Genomic DNA, 22,064 nt, shown 5'->3' on the forward strand with positions numbered 1-22,064 from the left:
ACAATGGGACAACTCATGCCCATTCAACTCCTGACCTCAGGCCACTCCCAGCAGGCCTCCAGATGTGGCTGTAGTGGACACCAGCTGCCCATACTCCTCCTTCCGAGCACAGGCACTCATTCCTCCAGCTGCTGGGAGTGTTCAGAGCTGACAGCTGAGTCCCTCTCCAGGACTTGACCTCAGCCAGAGAGAGGCACATCATTCCCCAGAGTGACGTCTGACCTGCTGTCTGGTCATTTGAAATGGCAAAGGCCTGCCCCCCTCCTTGCCTCAATGCAGGACATTTTTGAAAAATCATCCCAGCTTCAGAGCCTCCCATGGGGCTGCTGTTCACTTCTCCTTCTGCCCAGTCCTACCTCCCTCAGTCCCTGAGAGCACTCCCCAGTAAGACTACCACACACGGGCGCCTGGGTGGCACAGCGGTTAAGCGTCTGCCTTTGGCTCAGGGCGTGATCCCAGCGTTATGGGATCGAGCCCCACATCAGGCTCCTCTGCTGGGAGCCTGCTTCTTCCTCTCCCACTCCCCTGCTTGTGTTCCCTCTCTCGCTGGCTGTCTCTATCTTTGTCGAATAAAAAAAAAAAAAGGACTACCACACACAAATCTCAAGCCTCAGAGTTTGCTCCTTGAGAACTTAAGCAAGGAACACATGGGGCTGAAACCCTCCCCAGTATGTGACTGCATCTGTCTGGAAGAAAGGACTCCTTCTAATCTGCATGAAGTGGCCCTTCTATGACTTAGTGGTACCCGGACCTGACCCCCACCGACCCAGCCTGAGCACTGAACCAGGAATGCAAGCCAGTGCCAGAGGGACCTTGGCACAGGCATGGGGAAGGAATTGAAACTTGCAGCCCAGCTGAATAACCTAGAAGACTCTAGAAGAGAGTGCATCTGTGGGAAGAAGTCCACCAGCCCCGGGAGTCTGATTCTAGCGGATTTAAGAAGCACCCAGGGCCAGTATTTCAGCCAAACAACTGGGAAATAAGCCGAGAGAAATTGTTAATCTGGGGATTCCCAACAATGTGGAAGCTGTTGGAGCAGCCCTAACCTCCTACACCAGGCCCAGTGTGTGGGAAGTGGGAAGTCACCTGGGTGGGTGCAGGAGGAGGGTGGGAGAAGCAGGGGAGGAATTAGACTAGCACAAACTTAGTAATTGAAATCATTAATAGCAGTAAAATAAGTTGTCCATCCTACATGTAATTTGTAGTAATATTTGGTTACTGAGATTAATTTCTAGTAATGAAATACTAATTAAACCATTTATTGAGTAATGTATTTGCTCAGTGGTGTTTTATGGGTGTTCACTTATAAATATTTTAATTACTTTTGCTAAGTAATTAGAATTTACTAAATAATTTCCAAACTATTTATTAATTTCTAGCAATTCTCAGCCAACCAACAAGTAATTGTTTTACTTTATATCAGTAATTAAAGTCTTTTTTTTTTTAACTTTGAGTGAAGAGAAGGACAGTAATAAAGACAGTCTGTTCTATCACATGGGGTTGGGTGTATGAAAGCAAAAACAGAGACATAAAAATCACCCCCTTAATCCAACACTACTCAAACACTCTTACCATTTTTGTTTTTTGTTTATATCTTAATAGACTTTTTATATGGATGCATGTACTATTTTTTTTTTCAAAATTGAGATCATAACCATATGCTTTCTGGCCACAGAACTTTGCCGATTTTTGTATCATACTTTTTATTCTATTAAAGTGTCAAACCAGGGGTGCCTGGGTGGCTCAGTCAGTTAAGCACCTGCCTTCAGCTCAGGTCGTGATCCTGGGGTCCTGGGATTGAGCCCTGCATCAGGCTCCTCGCTCCACTCTCTCTCTGTGTATCAAACAAACAAATAAAATCTTTTTTAAAATGTCAAACCATCCTAGAGGGAGCTTTTCTTGGAGCAGTTTAAGAGACTTTCTACCTCTATGTACCTGCTCTGTCAGGCACTATGCAAAGTAATTTACGTACTCTGCCTCTGTTTCAACACCGTAGTGATAAGTGACCTTGTATAAAACTGGGCCTCCTCATGCTGTAGTCTCAGCATAAGGTCATCTTCAATAAAATAATGGTCTGGGAGAAAAACATTTGCTGCAATAAATGACTATATCTACTTTTATCTATAAAAGTAGATCATAGTGAATGTAGCTCTGGGACCTGCTTTTCTCACTTGAAATATTATAAACACCTTCCCATATCAATAAATAGGAGCAGCAGTGTCTTTTTTCATAGCCACATAGTATTCCATGAAGATACCCCCATTTGATATCAAATCCATGATTGCTACACATCTGGGTGGTTTTCAGTTGTCCACCATTGTGAACAAAATTAAAATGAATGTCATTATACATAGAGCTTGTACACCTGTCCAGCTTTTCTTTAGAATGTATTCCTGGAAGTAGAATTTCTGGGTCAGTATATGAGCATTTTTAAGATTTTTGATTCATACTGTCCATGTGCCTCCAAAAAGGCTGGACAAATTTGTACTCCCACCAGCAGAGTTGAAAGACCTGTTCCCCTTCACTCTCTTCAATTATTAGTACTTTAAATCTCATGTCATTTGTTCTTACCCCCTGTCCAAGCAGGGAAGTAGCCCGGGAGCCACTCTGGGTCACAGAGCTTTACAAACCACCTCCGCACGGGCTCAGGAGAAACACAGTTGGGTGACACAAAGACCTACATGCTATGTCTTCATAACTTAAGTAGCACCGAAATGTTGAAAACCATTCCCTAGCACACCCATCCCCTTCCCCACCCCACCCCCATCCCAGTCTCCTTCTTTCCAGACAGGAACTCTGTGTCCCTGAAAGGGGTCTTGGCTCCCTGCTGGCAGACACCTGCCCCGTGTACTGGCAGAATAGACACCTATCGGTGGGCTCTCTCCTTAGCTCTTGACAAAATACCTCCCCCACCAGCATTGCTGTGCCTAAAACTTCTTCCATTAGTGGCATACACTAAGCAGGTAACTACGCATTCACAGTATAGCCTGGGAGACATATCTATTAAGTTTTTCGGAGTCTCTCCCGTCTCCATTCTAATGCTCTGCCCTCGCCCACTGCCAAGTCACCTGGTGCCTTTGGCCAACCAAGATCCCCATCCTTAGCCCCATTCCTCCTCCTTTGATAGAGCTACCTTGGATAATTTTTAGCAATGTGAGAAGCATACTCCTACAAACAAACCAAAAAGCCTTCTTAGAGGAGATGTTTCAACAAGTCCTTGAATAAAGACAGGGAGGCAAATTCATGGGAGAGAAAGAATGACTTGAGAGAAGGCTTGGTATGGAGACACAACAGAAGGTCAACTGAAGTTGCTCCCTCCCAGAAGGAGCCACAAAGCAGAGCTGGTACTCAATCCATGTTTGTAGTTTCTCCAAAGAATGGGTAATTCATGTGGAGTAGGCTTCATGGAGTAAGTGAAACATGAACACTGGGTAGATTTCAAATTGGCAGAGAAGGGGTAGGGGTAGAGGGCAACGCACAAGCAAAGAGTGGAGGTAAGAATGAGCATGATGTCTATCCATGTTGGTTCCTGAGGGCTGGGCAGGTGTCTCAAGCCCCATCCCTGGAAATGAGCTACTGTGCCGTTACCAGCTAACAAGGCCAGGTAAGCAAATTGTGTGTTTCTAGGCAGAAGTGGAGGCTGGCTTAGTCTTGGGAAAAGAAAGGTGAAAAGACGGTCCTGCAAGGAGAAGTAGAAAGGACTAAAAAAAGAAAAAGAAGAAGAAGAAGGAGGAGGAGGAGGAGGAGGAGGAGAAAGATCAAAACTTGCCAGGAACAAGTTATGTTAAAAAAAAAAAAGATAAAACTTACCATGAAACATATTCAAGTTATGGTAAGGAGATAAAGGCCAAGAGGGAGGACACAATGACAAAAGCACAGGCTTGGGTCTCCACCTGCACTACCTTGAAAGGGAGGGGGAAGAGATAACCATCAGCCTTTGGGCCTCTGCCTTGATAGGAGATGATGCAGGTGGAAGCCTGGACCTTGAGTCACTGGGCTTGCAGCAGGGGCTTGCTCAAGCTGGGAAGCAGGGAAGGGTCATTAGAAAGATAGGTTGGGGCTGGACTATAAGGGACCTTGAAAGCTAGGAAGTAAAACAGAGGTTTTCAATCTTGATTGAACAATAGAATAACCTGGGCCCTCTTTTAAAAATACTGATTGAGGGGCGCCTGGGTGGCACAGTGGTTAAGCGTCTGCCTTCAGCTCAGGGCGTGATCCTGGCGTTATGGGATCAAGCCCCACATCAGGCTCCTCTGCTGTGAGCCTGCTGCTTCCTCTCCCACTCCCCCTGCTTGTGTTCCCTCTCTCGCTGGCTGTCTCTATCTCTGTTGAATAAATAAATAAAATCTTTAAAAAAAATTAAAAATAAATAAAAATACTGATTGATATCTATACCCCACCTCAAACATTTTAATGTAATTGTCCTGGTTCAACTCAGGGCTTAGAGTTTAAAAGGTGATCACAGGTTATTCTAATATTCCACGAAGGGTAAGAACCGCAGATCTAGAGTTTGGACTCCACCTGCTAGCCAGCGCAGCCTATGAAGGATGTGGGAATGATATACCACGATGGAAAACAGTACTCACTGGAAAGAAGACCAAGTGAAAATAATAACAGCAAATAACAATACAGCATTTTTTGGATTCCAGACACTTTTCTAGTGTCTGGATATATATTACATTACATTATATATTTTTTAAAAGTATATTATATGTTCTTGTTAATCATCACAATACCCCTATAAAGTGGCTACTGTTATCACTACTTTAGAGATAAGAAAAGGGAGGTTTGGGGCATCTGGGTGGCTCAGTCCATTAAGTGTCAGACTCTTGGTTTCAGCTCAGGTCATGATCTCAGGGTGATGGGATTGAGCCCCATGTCAGGCTTCATGCTGAGTGTAGAGCCTGCTTAAGATTGTCTCTCTCCCTTTCCCTTTGCCCCTCCCCACACTGCTCATCACACTCTCTTTCCTGAGAAGAAAAGAGAAGAGAAAAGAGGAGAGGAGAGGTAGAAGAGAGGAGAGGAGGGGAGGGGAGGGGAGGGGAGAAAGAGAAGAAAGGGAAGGGAAGAAAGGGAAGGGGGTGAGGGAAGGGAAGGGAAGAAAGGGAAGGGGAGGGGAGGGAAGAGAAGGGAAGGGAAAAGGAAGAGAAGAGAAGAGAGAAAGAAAAGTGAGGCTCAAAAAAGCTAATACTTGTTCATAATCACAGGGCTCATAAATGATGGAGTTGAGATTTGAATACCGCAGGTTTGGCTCCAAGGTCCACGCTCTCCATTTTGCTTCTGGATATGGTGCATTAGCTTGTATCAGACCACCCTCTTTGCCAAAAACAACTAGGAAAGCAAGTTTTAACACAAAGAAAAGTTACCAAGACAATGAAGACTTGAGAGGCCAAGAATATCAAGACAAAAAAAGTACATTCGTGTGAACCTGACCGCTGGCTACATTTTTCTTTTGCAGGCATTTGTAGATTTGGAAGCAAACATCTGAGGGGCCCGGAAGCCGAGTAGATACTCAGGAGTCTTCTGGGACTGAGGAGATTCTTAAAAAAAAAGAATTCTGGGCTGTCCTAAGTCCAGGAACCTTAGCAAACCCCTAGCGTTCAGTCAGGATGCCTGGCAAGTTATACCCTAAAAGTAAGGACTAACCTTACTTCTAGGATATGTAAATAGAACCATCACAAAAGCTGAAACCCAGATTCAAACCAGCTCAATCTAAAATCAGATTAAGATGATCTCACCCTGACCTAAAATAAAAGGAAAACTTCTCTGGAGGAAGATTACATTCAAGCTCAAATTCCCACTGTAATTTATTATCCACAGTGTTAATCATTCAATCAAAAGTTACCAGACTTAACAGGAGACAAACCCAAGTGAACAAAACCAGCAAAAGACCAAATAATAAAAAAAGATTTACAGGTGATTCATATGGGAATTATCAGATACAATTTTAAGATAACTGTCATCGATACATTTAAGAAAGTAAATTACAAGTAAAGAATTTCAGTGGAAAACTGGAATCTATCCCAGAAAATCAAGTAGAAAAAAAATCAAGTAGAAACTTTAAAACTGAAAAATACAATAACTGAAATTAAGAACTGGAGAGATGAGTTTAATAACAAAATGGACACAGCTGAAGAGAGGACTAGAAACTCTTTACTGATAGATCAGTAGAAAACATACAGACTGGAGCAAAGGGAGAAAAAAAAGGACAATACAGAAAGGAAGTTAAAGATATGGAACACAATTTAAAAAGCATAATATATGTGTAACTAGAGGAGAGGGAGGAGAGAGAAAATAAACAAAAGCAGTATTTGAAGAGATTATTGACTAAATTTTTAAAGGCTTATTCTTTATTTATTTATTTATTTATTTATTTATTTATTTATTTATTGGGGGGGGGCAGAGGGAGAGGGAGAGAGAATCCCAAGCTGACTTCCCCCTGAGCACAAAGCCCTATGTGGGGCTCAATCTCAACCCTGAGATCATGACCTGAGCCGAAACCAAGAGTCCGCGTTTAACTGACTGCACCACCTGGGTGCCCCTTGATTAAGAATTTTTTTAAAAAAATTAAAAACACCACGCCATGCATTCAAGAAATGCTAAGAAGCCCAGGCAGGATAAATACAAAGAAAACCACATCCACACCTTTGGCACGTCAGAATAAAACTGCTGAAAGACAAAGGCAAAGCAAAACCTTAAAAACACAAAGGAGAAAAAAAGAAATATTACCCTCAAAGTAGTAACAATGATAATTATGGAGTTCTCTCTAGACACAATGGAGGCTAGAACAATGAAGGATATCATTCAAGTCCTAAAAGAAAATAACTGCCAACTTAGAATGAGATATCTTGCAAAAATATTTTTTTCAAAACAAATGGAAATAAAGACATTTTCAGAAAGAAAAATTAAAATAAGCAACAGACCCACATTAAAAAAAAAAAAAGATCTAGGGGCGCCTGGTGGCACAGCGGTTAAGCGTTTGCCTTCGGCTCAGGGCGTGATCCCGGTGTCCTGGGATCGAGCCCCACATCAGGCTCCTCCGCTATGAGCCTGCTTCTTCTTCTCCCACTCCCCCTGCTTGTGTTCCCTCTCTCGCTGGCGGTCTCTATCTCTGTCAAATAAATAAAAAATCTTTAAAAAAAAAAAAAGATCTAAAGAAAGTCCCACCTGCAGAAGGAAGGTAATCTCAGATGAAATCAAAGATATTCAGGAAGGAATGAAGAGCAACAGGAAGAGTCAAAATGTGTGTAAAATTAAAATGAATATATTATCTAGAGAAAAAATTCCAAATAATCTAAAAAACCAAAAAACAAAAAAACACCCTCCTGCTAATAAGTGAGTTTAGCAAGGTCACAGTATAAAAGGTCAATAAACAAAAATTTAGGGCGCCTGGGTAGCAAAGTCGTTAAGCGCCTGCCTTCGGCTCAGGGCGTGATCCTGACGTTATGGGATCGAGCCCCACATCAGGCTCCTCCACTATGAGCCTGCTTCTTCCTCTCCCACTCCCCCTGCTTGTTTTCCCTCTCTCGCTGGCTGTCTCTCTGTCACATAAATAAATAAATTACATTAAATCTTTAAAAAAAATAAAAATAAACAAAAATTTATTGTATTTTTAAGTACCAGCAGTGAATGATGAATCCAAAATTTTAAAAGCAAAACCATTTACAATAGCACCGCAAAAGTGAAAGACTGGGTTGTAAATGTAACAGATACGTGCATGATCTGTGTGTTGAAAACTACAAAATACGACGAAAGAAATTAAAGAAGGCCTAAATAAATGCGGAGCTAACCCATGCTTATGGATTGGAAATATTGATAAAACGCAATTCTACCCCTCACCCCAAATGATCTATACATACAATGCAATCCCAATCAAAATGTCAGTATACTTTAAAAATTCACTACTGGGACACCTGGGTGGTTCAGTCAGTAAAGCGTCTGCCTTCGCTCAGGTCCTGATCCCAGGGTCCTGGGATGGAGTCCCAGATTGGGCTCCTTGCTCAGCGGGGAGCCTGCTTCTCCCTCTGCCGGCCACTCCCCCTGCTGTGCTCTCTCCCTCTCTCTTTCTGACAAATAAATAAACAAATTCTTTAAAAAAATAAAAATAAGTAAAATAAAAGATCATGACAGACTGATTCTAAAATGTATGTAAGAAAGGCAAAGGAGCTCGAATAACCAAAACAATGTTGAAAAGGAAGAATATTGCAGGACGTGAACTACTTAACTTCAAGGCTTACTACACTGATCGAGACAATGTGGCATTAGCAAAAAGACACAGAGAAAATTGGAACAAAACGGAATCTAAAAATAAATTCAACAGATTTTTGACAAAGGTCAAAGACAATTCAATGGAGAAAGGATAGTTATTTCAATAAATGGTGCTGGATTAATTAGATGTCCATATGCAAACAACAAAAAATCAAAACAAAAAAATCCTCAAGCCATGCCTCCCGCCTTATATAAAAATTAACTCAACTACTCCTAGGTATCTACCCAAGATAACCAAAAGTGTATGATCACACTTGTACATGAATGTTCATAGCAGCATTACTCATAGTAGCCAAAAAGTGAAAACAACCCCAAATGTCCATAGAATGATGAATGGGTAAATAAAATGCATATATCCATACAATAAAACATTATTCAGCCATTAAAAGGAATGAAGTACTAATACCTGCTACAACATGGATGAACCTTGAAAACATTACGCTAAGTCAAAGAATCTATAAGGACAAAAAGTAGATTACTAGTTGCCTAGGACTGGAGGAGGGGCAATGGGCAGTGACCGCTAATGTGCTCCAGGGATTCCTCTGCAGATGCTGAAATGCTCTGGAATTAGAGAGTGGAATTAGATAGTGGAGATGGTTGCATAACCTTGTGAATATTCTAAAAACCATCTAATTGTACACTTTCAAAAAAGTAAATTTCATTGTATGTGAATTATATCTCAATAAAACAAAATGTTTTCAAAATTAACTCAAAATGGACCATAAACCTAAAGGTCAAATGTGAAACCACCAAACTTCAGTACAAATACAAAAGACAATCCGCAGGACCCTACATTCAGCAAAGAGGTTCTAGATACTAAAAGCACAATCCACAAAAGCATGATCCACAAAGAAAATAATGCTAATTTGAACTTTATTAAAATTTAAAACTCTTGCTTTGCAGAAGACATTGTTAAGGGAATTCAAAAGTGAGCCATAGACTGGAAAAAAAAAGTTGCAAATCATATTTCTAACAAAGACTTATATGCAGATTATATACATAACTCTTAAAACTCAACAATAAAGAAACAAGCAACCCAGTTTCTAAAGTGCCAAAAATTCTTTTTTTTTTTTTTTTTAAAGATTTTTTTTTTATTTATTTATGTGACAGAGAGACAGCCAGCGAGAGAGGGAACACAGCAAGCGAGTGAGAGAGGAAGAAGCAGGCTCCCAGCAGAGGAGCCCGATGTGGGACTCGATCCCGGAACGCCGGGATCACGCCCCGAGTCGAAGGCAGACGCTTTAACGACTGCGCTACCCAGGCGCCCCTAAAGTGCCAAAAATTCTGAACACATACTTCACCAAGGAAGATATATGGGTGGCTAACAAGCGCAAGAACAGATACTCAGCATAATTAGTCAGTAGGGACAGGCAAATTAAAACCATCACGAGATACTACGTGCCTATTGGAAGGGCTACAATTTAAAAGACTGCCAATACCAAGTGCTGGTGAGGATGTGGAGTAATTGGAAGCTTGGAATATTGCTGGTGGAGACACAAAACGATAGTCACTTTGGAAAACAATTTGGCAATTTCTGAAAGAATTAAACATATACATACCAAATGACCCAGCAATCCTACTCCTATGTATTTATGCAAAAGAAATGAAGTGTTATGCTTATAATAAATGAAGGTTTATAGGAGCTTTATTCATAATCACCCCAAACTGGAAGCACCCCAGATGTCTTTCGGCTAGCAAATGGATAAACAAAGTAGAGCGCAACCATATAATTGAATACTAATCAGCAATAAAAAGGAACAAACTACTGACTCCCCCAACAACCCGTATGAGTCCTAAGTGTGTATTTCTATGTGAAAGAAGTTGGACCCAGAAGTCAGACCCAGACCTAGGGACTGGAGTTAAGGAGAGAGGTGCCTAGAAGGGGACAGCATGACAAAATCTTGAAACTGATAGACTGTTCTATATCAAGACTTGGGTGGTGGATACATGACTCCATGCATTTGACAAAACCCATAGAACAGTACACAACAAAAAATGAAGTTTATTGTATGTAAACTTTTAAAAAAGTCAACCAGGATGTGGAAAGAACCCAAAATGAAGTATAAACTGTACACTAACAAATGAAAAATGAATATGGTTTCTATAGAAAAATTATCATGTGAGGTGTAAAATATATGTAGAATTAAAACATGTGAAAATAGCAGCGTAAAAATTGGAGGTGGGTAGGTGCGCCTGGGTGGCTCCGTCAGTTAAGTGTCTGACTCTTGATTTTGGCTCAGGTCATGATCTCAAGTGTTGTGAGATCCGGCCCCTCCCTCGTCTGGCTCAGCAGGGAGCTCAGCAGAGAGCCTGCTTAGGATTCTTACTCTCTCTCTCCCTCCGCCCTTCCCCTCTCCATGCTCTCTCTCTCTCTCTCTCTCTCTCTCTCTCTTAAATAAATAAATAAATAAATAAATAAATAAATAAATAAATATTTTTTAAAATTGGAGTGTAACTCACTGGGCCACCCAGGTGCCCCTAGCTTGTTCCTTTTTATCATCAAGTAGTATCCCAGCGTATGGATAGATCAGTCTGTTTGACTCTTCACCCACTGAAGTACATCTGGGTGGTTTCCCCTTGTTTGGCTATTATGAATAAAGTGCTATAAACTTTCATGTTAAGGTTTCTGTATAAATATAAGTTTTCATTTCTCAGTAGTACCAAACTATTTTTTAATCTGCAAGCCTTTTGTTTCCTTTTCTTGCCATTTTGCACTGGCTACAACTTCCAGGACTGCATTGACTAAATAAAGCAAACATCCGTGCCTCATTAATTTAAGAGGGAAAGGATTAAGCCTTAATTATAATGTTAGTTGTAGATCTTTTTGTAGCTGCTCTTTATCAAGTTGAGGAAGTTCTCTATTCCTATTTTTCTGAGCGTTTTTTTTTTTTAATCATGAATGGTGTTGAATATTGTCAAAGATTTTGTTGTGTCAATTGATATGATCATGTGGTTTTTTTTCTTTAGTCTGTTAATATGGCAGATTACATTGATAACTGTTTGAATATTGAATCAACTTCGAATCCCTGCAATTAACCCAACTTAGTTATGGTGTAGACTTCTTTTAATATACTGCCAGATTCTGTATGCTAATCTGTTCAAGGATTTTTTAAATCTATATTTATGAGGGATATTGATTTGTAGTGTTCTTTTTTGGTATGGACTCAGTTGAGTTTGAGTGACAGGGTAATATTAGCTTCATGAAATGAATTGGGAAGTGTGCCTTTCTTATCTATTTTCTAGAAATGATTATATAAAATTAATGTTAATTCTTCCTTAAACATTTTGTAGAATTCTCCACTAAAACCATCTGGACCTGGAGATTTCTTATTTGGGAGTTTTTTAATTATAAATTGAATATCCTTAATAGTTACAGGACTATTCAAAATATCAGTTTCATGTTGAGTAAATTGTGGTAATTGGTGTTGTAACTGGTGTTGGTCTATTTCATGTAAGTTATTCCTGCTTACTCTTGATTGTATTTACATAATACATCATTTTCCAGACTATTATTTTCAATCTGACTATATCGTTACATTTAAATGGAAGTGTGTGTGTGTGTGTGTGTGTGTGTGTGTGTGTGTGTGCGTGTGTGTGTGTGTATGTGTGTGTGTAGGCAGCATATACTTGGGTGATGTTTTTTATTTTTTATTTATTTATTTATTTTTTAAGATTTTATTTATTTATCTGACAGAGATAGAGACAGCCAGCGAGAGAGGGAACACAAGCAGGGGGAGTGGGAGAGGAAGAAGCAGGCTCCTAGCAGAGGAGCCCGATGTGGGACTCGATTCCAGAGCGCCGGGATCACGCCCTGAGCCGAAGGCAGACGCTTAACCACTGTGCCACCCAGGCGCCCCTGGGTGATGTTTTTTAATCCATGCTTCCAATCTCTGTCTTTTGATTACTGTATTTAGATCATTATTATTTAATGTAATTATTGATCTGCTAGGGTTTAAGCCTACCATTTTATTTTTTGTTTTCTGTTTTTTCATCCTGTTTTTCATTTCTTTTTCTCTCTGATACCTTTCTGTGGATTACTTAACTTTTTAAAAATTCCATTTTGATTTACCTATAGTGTTTTCCAATGTATCTCTTCACGGAGGTTTTTTTGTGGTTGCTCTAGGTATTACATTATATATATATAACTTGTCATGATCTATTTATGTCATTTTACCAGTTCAAGTGAAGAACAGAGACTTTATCTCCCTTTATGTTCCTTCATTCTCTCCCAGTTATAATTGTTTTAAATATTTCCCCTGTATTCATTTAGAACCACTAAGACAGTATTATAATATTGCTTAAATCATTAAACATTATTTTAGAAAAATTAAGAAGAGAAAGCCTATTATATTTACCCATATTTTTCCTTACTGTGCTATTTATTCCTGCTGTTCTAAGTTCCTCATCTTATTATTCCCTTTCTGTTTAGAGAATTTCCTTTTGTTCTTTTAGGATAGTTCTGCTGGTGAAAAATTCTAATACTTTTCCTTCATCAGAGAATGTCTTCATTTTTTCTTCATTTCTGAAGGATATTTTTGCTGGCTATAGGACTCTGAATTGACAGCACTTGAAAATATTGTGCCACTTTCTTCTGGCCTTTATATTTTCTGATGAGAAATACACCACAATTCAAATTGTTTTTCCCTCCAGGTAAGGTGTCATTTTTATCTGCCTGCTCTTGAGAATTTTCTTTACCTTTAGTTTTCAGTAGCTTAATTATGATGCATCTTAGTATAGATATCTCTGAGTTTATCCTATTTGGGAATCATCCAGCTTCTTGAATTACAGGTTTATGTTTTTTGACAAATTTGGAAAGGTTTCCACCATTACTTCTTCTCATACTTTTTCAGTGTCCCAGTGATGGGACACTGATGTCCCAAATGTTAGATCTTTTGCTACAGTCCTACATATCTGAAGATATCTAAAACTCTCTCTGTCTGTCTCTCCTCCACCCCCTCTCTTTCAGATTGAATAATTTCCATAGTTTTGGCTTCTGGCTCATTGATTCTTTGCTTTGTCTTCCATTCCACTATTTTTGTTTTTGTTTTTAAGATTTTATTTACTTATTTGACAGAGAGAGACAGCCAGCGAGAGAGGGAACACAAGCAGGGGGAGTGGGAGAGGAAGAAGCAGGCTCCCAGCAGAGGAGCCTGATGTGGGGCTCGATCCCAGAATGCCAGGATCATGCCCTGAGCCAAAGGCAGACGCTTAATGACTGAACCACCCAGGCGCCCCTCCATTCCACTGTTGATCCCATTCCCTGATTTTTTATTTTGATAATTGTATTCTTTAGTTCTGGTATTTCCACTTGGTTCTTCTTTATATCTCCTATTTCTTTGCTAAGACACTCTATTTTTTTGTTTCAAATATGTTATAATAGTCTGTTGAAGCATTTTTATCATGATTACTTTAAAATTTGTCAGATAATTTTAGCATCTCTCCTCTTCTACACGGTGAGCACAGTGAGAATTTAAACAGAGTTCTTCACATGTGGAAATTCCTCTGAATATTTGTGATTTTTTTCTTCAATTTTTTAGCTGACATATGCACACTCAATTCAACACAATTTTTTTTGCTACTTGTTCTTATTGAGTCTTTCTAAAACATTCAATTTATTTAATATAGAAAAACCAATTTATTTCTTGTTATAGTCAGATTTTATAAGTTTATGTTATATTTAAATCAAGTAAGTAATGAAAATTACAAGTAAAGCTGATATAATGGGTAGTAAGGAGGGCACATATTGCATGGTGCACGCAACTAATGAATCATCAAACTTTACATCAAAAACCAGGGATGTACTGTATGGTGACTAACATAATATAATAAAAAATATTATTATAAGAAAAAAAAACCAAAAAAAAACCACTCTTAGGAATGTACACAAATGATTTGTAGTAAGCAAACAAGACAATTGGTGTTGGAGAGTAGCATACCAGTTACAAGTATTTATTGTACTGACAGCATCAGTTCATATGTTTTAGAGAGTAATATATTTATATGGAGGTCAATTAGCAGAGCTTCTATATATTTGAAGATCATGATAATTTTCACTAATAATCAAATTTATTAATGATAGTCTACATTAATAGCAGACAAAATAGACTTTAAGACAAGAAATATTAGTAGAGATAAAGAGGGAAATTTTTATAATAAGGGATCATTATATATCAGGAATATATCAGGAAGTAACAATTATAAATGTGTGTGTGCTTAACAAGAGAGTTGCAAAATACATAAAGCAAAAACTGATGGAATTGAAAGGAGAAATAGACAATCCAACAATAATAATTGGAGATTTCAACATCCCACTCTGAATAATTGATCCATCAGTTAGAAAGTCAGAAGAGGGGTGCCTGGGTGGCACAGCGGTTAAGCGTCTGCCTTCAGCTCAGGGCGTGATCCCGGCATTATGGGATCGAGCCCCACATTAGGCTCTTCTGCTATGAGCCTGCTTCTTCCTCTCCCACTCCCCTGCTGTGTTCCCTCTCTCGCTGGCTGTCTCTATCTCTGCTGAATAAATAAATAAAATCTTAAAAAAAAAAGTCAGAAGAAACATATAAGATGTGAATAACACTATCAATCAACTTGACTTAACTAACATGTATATAATATTCTACCCAAAGACTGCAGAATAAACATTCTTTTCAAGAACACATGGAACATTCTCCAGAATAAATCATATGTGGGAGCACAAAACAGGACTGCACGACTTTAAAAAGATTGAAATCATACAAAGTATATGTTCCCTGACCACAACAAAACTAAATTAGATATCCATAAGAAAGAAGTAGGGAAAATGCCAAAAATTTGTAAATTAAATAACATTCTTAGATCATAAATCAATGAAATAGAAAGTAGAGAAAATCAATCGAGCCAAATTTGGATATTTGAAAAAGTCAACTAAATCGGAAAATTCTTAGCCAGACTATCTAGAAAGTGAGAGAGAAAATACAAATTACCAAAAGCAAGAATAAAGAAGATATATCATTACTGACACTACAAAAATTAAGAGGATTATAAGACAATACATGAACAACTTTATGCCATCAAATTAGGCAACTAAGATTAAGTGGAAAAATTCCTAGAAGTACACAAATGACCAAAACTGACTCAAAAAGAATTGAAAATCTGAATAAACTTATCATGAAAAATGAAACTGAATGAGTAATTAAACATCTTCCCCCAAAGAAAAGACTAAGCCCAGGTGGATTTACTGGTGAACCAAATATTAAACATTTAAAGAAGAAATAATACCAATCCTTCACAAACTCAAGAAATAGTGGAAGGAGGGAATACTTGCAAATCATTCAACGATGCTAGATTTAGCCAGAAATTAAAGCCAAACAAAGATGTTACACACACACAAAAAAGAAAACCAACATCCCTCATGAAAATAGATGCAAGAATCCTTAACAAAATATTAGCAAACCAAATTCAGCAACATATAAAAAGGATTACACACTGTGACTTAGTGTATTTATCCCAAGAATGTAAGGTTGGTTTAATATTTGAAGATAAATTAATATAGTCTATCATATTAAAAGAACAAAGGACAAAATTTACATGATAATTTCAAACAGAAATAAACAACAATAAATAGAGATTTTAATGCCTCACTCAGTAGTTTCAGGAAAAGCTTTTGACACATCCAGTGATAATTCATGATTTGAAAAAATTATGCTGGGATAAATTGGATATCCATATGAAAACAAAAATGAACTTAGAGTCTTAACTCATACCATATACAAAAGTTAACTTTAAATGGATCACAGTGAAAAAGTTAAACATAGAGTTAGCATATGACCTAGCAATCCTATTTACTCCTAGATATATACCCAAGAGAACTGAAAACATATGTGCACGCAAAAATTTGCACACAAATGTTCACAGCAGCATTATTCACAGTTGCCAAAAAGCAGAAACAACCCAAATCTGCATCAATGAGGAATGAATAAACAAAATGTAAATCCATATGGTAATATAGGAATATTATTTGGCCATAAAAAAGAAATGAGGTTGTCATACATGTTACATCATGGATTAATCTTGAAAACACTATGCTGAGTGAAACAAGCCAGACACAAAAGGCCTCATATTGTATGATTCCATTTGGATGAAATGTTTAGCATTGGCAAATCCATAGAGAGAGAAAATAGATTCGTGATTGCCAGGGATTGGGGGAGGGAGGAATGGGCAATGACTCCTCGTGGGTGTGGGGTTTCTTTTTTAGGTGATGAAATATTCTGGAATTAGAAAGTGGTGACATTTACACAACTTTGTAATATATTAAAAGCACTGAATTTCACCTTTTTAAAGGATGAAATTTATAGCATGTGAATTATATCTCAAAAACATGTTTTTTTCAAATAGATCACAGACCTAGATGTAAAAGCTGTTTACCTAGGGCTGGGGCTGGGACTTAGTATTGACTGAAAATGGGCCCAAGAGAATTTGGGGGGATGCTGGAAATGTTCTAAGACTGGATTACAGTCTTATATGATTGCAGAACTCTGTAAGTTTACTAAAAATCATTGCATTGTTCACTTACAACGGGTGATTTTTTTATTAAAATATAATTGATATACAATGGTATATTAGTTTCAGGTGCACAGCATATTGATTTGACAATGCCATACATTACTCAGTACTCACCACAGTAAGTGTAATCACCATCTGTCACCATACAACGTTATTATAATATTACTGACTATATTCCCTATGCTGTACTTTTCTCTCCATGACTTATTTTGTAACTGGAAGTTTATGCCTCTTAATCCCCTTCACCTATTTCACCCCCCATCCCCTCCCTTTGGCAACCACCAGTTTGTTCTCTGTATTTATGAGTCTGTTTGTTTGTTTGTTTGTTTTGTCTTTTAGATTCCACATATAAGTGAAATTGTACGGTATTTGTCTTTCTCAGTCTGCCTTATTCATTTCACTTAGCATAATACCCTCTAGGTCCATCCATGTTGTAGCAAATGGCAAGATTTCATTCTTTTTTATGGCTGAGTAATATTCTATACAATGGGTGACTTTGTGGAATGTAAATTTTACCTCAATAAAACTGTTCAGAAAAACAATCCCACTGAAAACAGAAATCAAAATGTCATAGCAAATAATGGAGGGAAGTTGGGGTAGGAATTTAACTTAAAAATGAAACAAAGAAGGACAACAAGAGGGGGCATTAGAGTGTTGAATATTCTGTTTCTTGATCTCATTGTGAGTTATAGTTCATGAAAATTCATTGAGCTGTGTTCTGATGTGCAAATTTCTGCAGGTATATTATACTGCAACTAAAAGTTTTAAAAGTGGCATTAGGGCCTGGGAGGGTCCATGAATGACCCAATTATGAGTTACAGAAGCTGAGAGGTTGTTCAGAAGCCATTCAGTCGTTCTTGGGTCTCCATGAGATTTTTGGCCCTTTATTGCCACTATATTATAATAACCCCCACTACTAGAGCTGGCCTAAATGAATTTCTGTTTCTTACTATGAAGAAGCCTCACTAACGGACCCACACAGATAGTACCAAAATGGCACCTCTAACGGGGCTGTGAATTTTGTACCTGGCTGAAACCCTAGTGCCTGGAACAGCACCTGGCAATATAGTAGGTTCTCAATACGCACCACTTGAATGTATGAACAAACGGATGAACAGAGAAATAGTTGTAAAGGAAAGGAAGTGCAGTAGGACAGATTTTCAAACACATACATTTTTCAATGCAACCCAGCCCATATTTCCACAGGGATGTGGACAAAAAGTGATGGGAGCCCAGAGTATGAAATAATGCCCTGGGGAATGTGAGGAAAGTGGGGCAGAGGAGGACATATGGGAGCTGGGTCTTAAAGGATGAGTAGGAGTTTGCCAGAAAAAGAAAGGAAGGGAGCGGGACGGACAAACACAGACAAAAGTACATTGTTGCGAAAGAGCCTAGCATTCTTTAGAACCCCGGGAAGGCTCATGTGACAGAAGTGCAGGGTTCATAATGAAGTACAGGTGAGAGATGAGGCCAGAGAGGTAAGCTGGGAGTAGATGGAAAAGGGTTGTCTATTCACAGCCAAGACACCTGAACTGACTCCTGCAGGAATCACAGCCAAGAAAGAATTTTAAGCAGGGGTGAAATTCGCTTTTTAGGGAGCTCATTTTGGCTGGAGGAAGAAGTCTGAACTCATGGGCTATCTGCTCTGTTGGTATTTACAACTCCTTGCCATGATGTCTCTCTCTTTCTCTGTATTCTTCTCTTCCTTCTCTCTCTCTGCCTCTGCCTTCCTCCCTCCCTCCCTCTCTGTCTCTCTGTCTCTCTCTCATGTGTTGTCTTGTATAGGTCTCTCCTCTCTATGTATTTCTTTCCATTTTTTTCTCAAGACACTACCCTTTGGGGGCACCTGGGTGGCTCAGTCAGTTAAGCGTCTGCCTTCAGCTCAGGTCGTGATCCCAGGGTCCTGGGACTAAGTCCTGCATCAGGCTTCCTGCTCAGTGAGGACTCTGCTTCTCCCTCTCCCTCTGCCTCCTACTCCACCTGCTTGTGCGCTCTCTCGCTCTCTCTCTGTCAAATAAATAAATAAAAACTTGGGGGAAAAAAAGACGACGACGAAGAAGAAGACACTACCCTTTGAAAATATCCCTCAACCACCTCCATCTTATCTGCGCAAACAGCTTTCAGATTCCATCTCCGGGACTCATTTTCTCCAGGACACCAGTCCCAGCCAGGCTCGGATCCTTCACGAACAAGAAGCTCAAGATGTCCCCTTGAACAACAAGCAGACAAGGTATTAGGAAGAAGGAGCCACCCTCCACGGGGCCCAGAGAACATGAGCCAGCAGGTCCAGAGGCCTCCGTGGAACCAGTGAACTGGGAAGAGCACACTCTCCTCTCTGACATCCTGATACTGCTCACAACACAGATGCTGCCAACAGCTCTGAAGCCCCCGCCCTTCCAGACTCTTCCAGGAGAGCCTAATGCCTGGTGGCTTCTACCTCTGACCTTCTGCTCTGCAACCTTTCTGGGCTTGTGCCCACCCTCCCCAGGCCAAGGACCACTGGGTCAGTAGAGCCCCTGCTCCAAGCCCAGCTCGGAACTCCTCTCCAGGACAGTTCTCTCCCCTGGGACAAGAGGGTCAAGCTGCTCTTCTAGACATGACCTCAGAGATGTGCGGCAAGGGCCCTGGCCCAATTTATCACCACGGGGCTATAATTAGGTTTGTTAACATACAGTCCAGTGTAGTCTTGTCGACTAGGAGCTTAATCACGTTACTATTGAGCTCCTGTACGCATTGCTTGGGGTGACTGTTTTACTTGGAGAGTTATAGCCAAGCCCAACGGGAGGAAATTAGCTCTGGACACAAGTTTGGAGGGGGGTTCTTTTTCCTCATGACTTTGTCTCCCTCCCCCCCTTCCATGTGAAAATATTTAGCAAACAGTGACAATGATGAAAAACAGTAGGAAACAAAATGTTCTACATTAGTATAAAACATGAAAAATGCAGCAAGGACCCTTAGCGGTACAACATGTGTTATGCTGGCTGGCAGTCCATTAGCTCTGATAGACATTTCACTTACCTAAGTCAAATATAACAGTCTAGTATTCATTAATATAAGAAGGGGCTGTGGAATCAGAGCTACCATCTGGCTGGGCCGACAGAATAATCTACAACTCATGATTAGGTCTAAGGAGTGGGGTTTCACTTTAATCTTTCTCATTGCTCGAAATTTCCATCTGCGCAGTTCGGCACATCATTTTTCTTCAAGACAAATGTGCTGTTTTTCATGTTCCAAAATTAGATCAGAAGAAAACGATTAATCATGTCACGGCCTGGGAAAGGAAACAAAGCTCCGATATTCTGCGCCTCTCCCCTCCCCCTCCCCCGCCCGGCCCTCCCCTCCCCGGGCCCCGGCCAGTTGCAAGTTTCGCTTTTTTCCCCAACCTCTGGGTTTTCAGCACAACTTTCGGAGACGCCACCGCCAGCCGAGAAGAGGAGGGTGGGACGGGAGGGCCAGAGCGCCGGCCGGGCCTGCAGGGAAAGCCCGGGGGACCCCGCGACCCAGCCCCCGCGTGTCCCCGGCCCCCCCGCGGGTCACCGCCGGCCCAGCCGCGCCTTCGCCCCCCCGCCCCCCAGAGGAGCCCCCCGGAGTCCAGGCGCTGGGCGCTGCCGCTCGCCCAGAGTGACAAAAGGGCTGCGAGCCTCCCTCCCGCGCGTCCCCCTCCCGCGGCCGCCACCGTCCTGTCTGTCAGCCGGCTCGCAAGTCATAACAAATCCCTGGCGCGGAGCTGAAGCTGAGCATTTGCCCGAGCGTCATGGGGATGATGAATGACCCGCAGGCCTTTGAAGTGCTCTGCCAGTTCAGCTGGGTCCGCGGTGCTGACAGAGAAATATACACAACAGCGTAACCAATAATGAGAACATTAAACATTCCTGCGCCGTGACAGGCTGACAGAAAAACCCAGGCTCCCATCAATCACGGCGCAGATAGAACCCTGACAACTGGCCCCTCACTGATACCCGCGGTCACCTTGCCCTCTCCCCTCGCGCGCTCTCGCCGGGCTCTCCTCGGCCTCCCTCCGGTTTTCCCCTTTCTTGCCCTCCCGGCTCCCCGCACCCCTCCTCTCCGCTTCTCCCTGCTCCTCTCCCCTCCCTCTCGCCGCTCTCCCTTCCGCACACCCGCTGCCTCCTCCTCCTCCTCCTCCTCGCCGCCCCCTGCCCTCCGAGACTGCCTTCCGAGGAGCCGCGCGGAGGTCAAGTGAGGCCCGGGCCACTTGCATTTTGTTAGGCTGCCCCTGCTGAAACAATGAAGAAGTGTGAAGTCTTTAAGTTCACGGTTAACAATCTGTCGCTCTTAACCAGACGCAAAAGAATAATACAGTCACTGTAGCTAAAACCTCATTTGGAAATATTATTACGAGTCTAAAGCGAGACCTATATGAACCCCTTCTCCCTCTCCTTCAGGGGAAGGGTCTCCCCAGGTGTCTTCCTGCGTGACTTTGGCAGGGGACCCCTCTGCTCCCAGCCAGCCATGGCCTCTTTCTTCTCAACTGGGTGTATCTGACGGGATCTGGTTGCGGGTCTGCCAGAAAGGGGGAAACAGCAGAGAAACACAAAGATCTCTTCCTTTTCCTCCAACAGGAAATGGAATCTGCCCAGATAAAGCCTATTGGAGGGACTTTGGCCCAGTTCCCCAAGGAGACACTGGCGACCTCTTAGCCACTTTCTGGATCCCGCAGGGCTCCCAAGAGAATTCGGTTTTGGCCACATTTTCCTGGACTGAGCCTCTACTCCCACCTCATGAAGGTGAGGCATTTCCCCATGGTTCCCCCAGCCCCCAGATTATCCCTGCCAGGCCCACACCCCACTAGCCAGCAAGGCCTCATGGAAAGACCCCTGGGCCAGGAGCAGTGAGAAGCCAGGGTTCTAGTCCCACCATGAGAACCGAACAAGGCCAGAATTGCCCTGGACCTCTCTCTCTTCAGCCACAGCAAGGGAGTAGAAACCCCTACCTCAGGGCTCTTTAACTTCTCCAGATACAAACAGTTATTTTCCTCCTTTTATTCTTGGGCCTGCCTTCCTTCCTTCCTTCCTTCCTTCCCTCCCTCCCTCCTTCCCTCCCTCCCTCCCTCCTTCTTTCCCTCCCTCCCTTGGCTTTTGGGGAGAGACATTCCTTGACTTTACAAAAAGTCATGAAAAACTCCCAGCAACCTCCACACACGTGTCCAGAGATGGTGAGTGGCAGAGGGGGAGGGTCACTTCCTGGGCATCCAGGGACCAAGGGTGTTATAAGGAGTCTGGCGGGAACCTGGGGGA

The 22,064-nt window shown here is 41.3% G+C and overlaps 1 long non-coding RNA gene across 2 annotated transcripts; it reads right to left on the minus strand.

Moving 5' to 3' along the window:
- Positions 1-1,659: 1,659 nt before the first annotated feature.
- LOC123783104 (uncharacterized) lies at positions 1,660-20,814 on the minus strand. 2 transcript variants are annotated; one of them, XR_006777119.2, is made up of 4 exons: positions 20,193-20,814; positions 19,828-20,080; positions 18,904-19,018; positions 1,660-1,834 (listed from the first exon to the last, which is right to left on the minus strand). It is a non-coding gene; the product is annotated as an uncharacterized LOC123783104 (long non-coding RNA). The 2 variants fall into 2 exon arrangements; XR_015724815.1 differs by lacking the exon at positions 1,660-1,834 and adding an exon at positions 14,380-14,800.
- Between the last annotated feature and the right edge of the window lie 1,250 nt (positions 20,815-22,064).

Source organism: Ursus americanus, chromosome 6, assembly GCF_024610735.1.
Source record: "Ursus americanus isolate L20-20 chromosome 6, mUrsAme1.1.p, whole genome shotgun sequence".
Classification (NCBI taxonomy): Eukaryota; Metazoa; Chordata; class Mammalia; order Carnivora; family Ursidae; genus Ursus; species Ursus americanus.